Below are 5,331 nucleotides of genomic sequence, written 5' to 3'. Positions count from 1 at the left end.
GGCACTGCAGTAGTGCTCCCCAGTCTCCCCCACAATTATAAGCTGTGTGAGCTGAGCAGTCAGACAGATATATATAATATTATATATAGATAATAGATGATGCAGCACACTGGCCTGAGCCTGAGCAGTGCACACAGATATGGTATGTGACTGACTGAGTCACTGTGTGTATCGCTTTTTTCAGGCAGAGAACGGATATATTAAATAAACTGCACTGTGTGTCTGGTGGTCACTCACTATATAATATATTATGTACTCCTGGCTCCTGCTATAACCTATAACTGGCACTGCAGTAGTGCTCCCCAGTCTCCCCCACAATTATAAGCTGTGTGAGCTGAGCAGTCAGACAGATATATATAATATTATATATAGATAATAGATGATGCAGCACACTGGCCTGAGCCTGAGCAGTGCACACAGATATGGTATGTGACTGACTGAGTCACTGTGTGTATCGCTTTTTTCAGGCAGAGAACGGATATATTAAATAAACTGCACTGTGTGTCTGGTGGTCACTCACTATATAATATATTATGTACTCCTGGCTCCTGCTATAACCTATAACTGGCACTGCAGTAGTGCTCCCCAGTCTCCCCCACAATTATAAGCTGTGTGAGCTGAGCAGTCAGACAGATATATATAATATTATATATAGATAATAGATGATGCAGCACACTGGCCTGAGCCTGAGCAGTGCACACAGATATGGTATGTGACTGACTGAGTCACTGTGTGTATCGCTTTTTTCAGGCAGAGAACGGATATATTAAATAAACTGCACTGTGTGTCTGGTGGTCACTCACTATATAATATATTATGTACTCCTGGCTCCTGCTATAACCTATAACTGGCACTGCAGTAGTGCTCCCCAGTCTCCCCCACAATTATAAGCTGTGTGAGCTGAGCAGTCAGACAGATATATATAATATTATATATAGATAATAGATGATGCAGCACACTGGCCTGAGCCTGAGCAGTGCACACAGATATGGTATGTGACTGACTGAGTCATTGTGTGTATCGCTTTTTTCAGGCAGAGAACGGATATATTAAATAAACTGCACTGTGTGTCTGGTGGTCACTCACTATATAATATATTATGTACTCCTGGCTCCTGCTATAACCTATAACTGGCACTGCAGTAGTGCTCCCCAGTCTCCCCCACAATTATAAGCTGTGTGAGCTGAGCAGTCAGACAGATATATATAATATTATATATAGATAATAGATGATGCAGCACACTGGCCTGAGCCTGAGCAGTGCACACAGATATGGTATGTGACTGAGTCACTGTGTGCTGTGTATCGCTTTTTTCAGGCAGAGTACGGATTATAAAGTAAACTGCACTGTCCTCACTAGTAAACTCTCTCCACTCAGTCTCTACACTTCTACAGTAACAGTACTCCTCCTAGTCAGCTCCAGTAAATCTCTCTCAGTCTCTTATAATCTAAATGGAGAGGACGCCAGCCACGTCCTCTCCCTATCAATCTCAATGCACGTGTGAAAATGGCCGCGACGCGCGGCTCCTTATATAGAATCCGAGTCTCGCGATAGAATCCGAGCCTCGCGAGAATCCGACAGCGTCATGATGACGTTCGGGCGCGCTCGGGTTAACCGAGCAAGGCGGGAAGATCCGAGTCGCTCGGACCCGTGAAAAAAAACATGAAGTTCTGGCGGGTTCGGATTCAGAGAAACCGAACCCGCTCATCTCTAACTTTGGCACAAAAGGTAGAACTGAATGTCCATCTAAAAATGGGTTTGACAACCTGGTGGGGGGTGTAGTAGGGGTGTGTGTGCTGGGAATTGAAGAAAGGGCACCCTTGGAGTCTTACTGACCTCGGAGGGCATGGGAGGGGAGGACCTGAGTTATCTCTTTCCTGCAGACATCACAATGGCTGTACCGCTGGACGCTGTCAGCTTGCCTTTCGCTGGCCGTTCGCCTCACACCGGGCATCGTCTAGACATCAAGGTGGGCAGTAACCCGCGATTAAACTCCTGTCTCTTTTCCAGGTACACCTTCTCCGTGGTAGCACCTCCGTTCCGCTGTGATGCTCGTCCTTGGGAGGTCTTCTGGATTCCCTCGCCTATCAGCAGACGCTGAACGCTACGCTTCCGACACCGAAGAAGCCAGGTAGTACAAAATAATGCCGCACACACCATTCTACATTCACAGGTGTAAGAATGCCCTGCTACCCCCAAGAAGAGGTTCACCCACCCAATGCCCTCTGTACCTCTTCTTGGCGGTAGGGGTGGCATTACAGATAGATAGATAGGCCACAACACTGAACAGATGCTTTATCTGTTGAGACTGTTGGGCAGCGGCAAACGCTAGCCGATAAGACAATGCTGATGTAACTATTTTTTTACGTAATACTTGTACTGAGCTATTGATAGATATATTGTATAAGTGGAAATTAAAATTTGATTACCTTAGCTGAGCGGCCGTCTAATGTCTTTTCTTTATTCCGCAGGCCACTGAGCTTTGGGGAACCGTCCCGGAACACAATTCGGAAGACTCTCTGGGTAAGAAAAAGATGTTAGAAAAAGGGCGCTTTGGCACAAAAGGTAGGGCTGAATGCCCATCTAAAAAGGGGTACGAGACCCTTGTGGGGGATGGGGTAGAGGGGTGGGTTGTATGAATGGAAGAAAGGGCACACATGGAGTCTTACCGGATCTGGCCGACCTCGGCGGGGACGGGAGAGGAGGACCCGAGTTGTCTCTTTCCTGCAGACATCACCGTGCCTGCACCGCTGGATGCTGTCAGCTTGCCTCTCGCTGTCCGCTCGCCTCACTCCGGGCTTCATATGGACATCAAGGGGGGCGGTAAAACACAATTAAACTTTTGTCTCTTTTCCAGGTATGTCTTCTCCGTGGTAGCACCTCTGTTCCGCTGTGATGCTTGTCCTCGGGAGGTCTTCTGGATTCCCTAGCCTGTCAGATGCCGACCGCTACGCCTCCGATGCCGAAGAAGCCAGGTAGTATAAAATAATGCCGTACACACGATTCTACATTCATAGGTGTAAGAATGTCCTACTAACCCCAAGAAGAGGTTCCTCCCACCCAATGCCCTCTCTACCCCTTCTTGGCGGTAGGGGAGGCATTATGGATAGATAGATAGATAGATAGATAGATCGATCGATAGGCCACAACACTTAACAGATGCTTTATCTGTTGAGACTGTTGTGCCGCGGCAAACGCTAGCCGATAAGACAATGCTTTACAATATTTTATTACGTAATACTTGTACAATGCTACTGATATATATATATATCGTATAAGTGGAAATTAAAATTCGATTATCTTAGCAGAGTGCCCGTCTACCGTCTCTGCGTTTCTTTATTCCGCAGGCCGCCGAGCTATGGGGAACGTTCCCGGAACACAATTCGGAAGACTCTATGGGTAAGACAAAGATGTTAGAAAAAGGGCACTTTGGCACAAAAGGTAGGGCTGAATGCCCATCTAAAAAGGGGTACGACACCCTGGTGGGAAATTGGGTAAGGGGGTGGGTTGTAGGAATGAAAGAAAGGGCACCCATGGAGTCTTACCGGATCTGGCTGACCTCGGCGGGCACGGGAGGGGAGGACCTGAGTCATCTCTTTCCTGCAGACATCAACGTGCCTGCACCGCTGGATGCTGTCAGCTTGCCTCTCGCTGGACGCTCGCCTCACTCCGGGCTTTATATGGACATCAAGGGGGGCGGTAAACCACAATTAAACTTTTTTCTCTTTTCCGGGTATGCCTTCTCCGTGGTAGCACCTCTGTTCCACTGTGATGCTCGTCCTCGGGGGGTCTTCTGGTTTCCCTCACCTGTCAGATGCCGACCGCTACGCTTCCGACGCCGAAGAAGCCAGGTAGTATAAAATAATGCCGTACACACCATTCTACATTCATAGGTGTAAGAATGTCCTGCTACCCCAAGAAGAGGTTCCTCCCACCCAATGCCCTCTGTACCTCTTCTTGGCGGTAGGGGTGGAATTACGGATAGATAGATAGATAGATAGATACATACATACATACATAGGCCGCAACACTGAACAGATGCTTTATCTGTTGAGACTTTTGGGCCGCGGCAAATGCTAGCCGATAAGACAATGCTGATGTTACAATATTTGATTACGTAATACTTGTACTGTGCTACTGATAGATATACTGTATGAGTGGAAATGAAAATTCGATTACCTTAGCTGAGTGCCCGTCTAACGTGTCCGCGTTTCTTTATTCCGCAGGCTGCCGAGCTTTGGGAAATGGTCCTGGAACACAATTCGGAAGACTCTCTGGGGAAGACAAAGATGTTAGAAAAATGGCACTTTGGCACAAAAGGTAGGACTGAATGTCCACTAAAAGTGGGTTTGACAACCTGGTGGGGGGTGTAGTAGGGGTGTGTGTGCTGGGAATTGAAGAAAGCGCACCCTTGGAGTCTTACCGACCTCGGCGGGCATGGGAGGGGAGGACCCAAGTTATCTCTTACCTGCAGACATCACAATGGCTGTACCGCTGGACGCTGTCAGCTTGCCTTTCGCTGGCCGTTCGCCTCACACCGGGCTTCATCTAGACATCAAGGTGGGCAGTAAACCGCGATTAAACTCCTGTCTCTTTTCCAGGTACACCTTCTCCGTGGTAGCACCTCTGTTCCGCTGTGATACTCGTCCTTAGGAGGTCTTCTGGATTCCCTCGCCTGTCAGCAGACGCTGAACGCTACGCTTCCGACACCGAAGAAGCCATGTAGTATAAAATAATTCTGCACGCACCATTCTACATTCATGGGTGTAAGAATGCCCTGCTACCCCCAAGAAGAGGTTCCACCCACCCATTGCAGCGGTACCTCAATGCAAAGGTAACTCTTCTTGGTGGCAAGGGAGGCATTACGAATAGATAGATCGATAGATAAGCCGCTACAGTGAACAGAAGCTTTTTCTGTTGAGACTGTTGGGCCGCGGCAAACGCTAGTCGATAAGTTAATGCTGATATTACAATATATTATTATGTAATACTTGTACTGTGCTACTGATAGATATATTGTATGAGTGGAAATTAAAATTCAATTACCTTAGTTGAGCGCCCGTCTAACGTCTCCGCGTTTCTTTATTCCGCAGGCTGCCGAGCTTTGGGGTACGGTCCCAGAACACAATACGGAAGACTCTCTGGGTAAGACAAAGATGTTAGAAAAAGGGCACTTTGGCACAAAAGTTAGGGCTGAATGCCCATCTAAGAAGGGGTACGTCACCCTGGTGGGGTATGGGGTATGGGGGTGGGTTGTCGGAATGGAAGAAAGGGCACCCCTGGAGTCTTACCGGCTCTGGCCGACGTCTGTGGGCACAAGAGGGGAGGACC

This window comes from Pseudophryne corroboree, chromosome 1, assembly GCF_028390025.1.
Source record: "Pseudophryne corroboree isolate aPseCor3 chromosome 1, aPseCor3.hap2, whole genome shotgun sequence".
NCBI lineage: Eukaryota > Metazoa > Chordata > Amphibia > Anura > Myobatrachidae > Pseudophryne > Pseudophryne corroboree.
The sequence above is the reverse complement of the archived record's forward strand: the minus strand, read 5'-3'. Positions refer to the sequence as shown.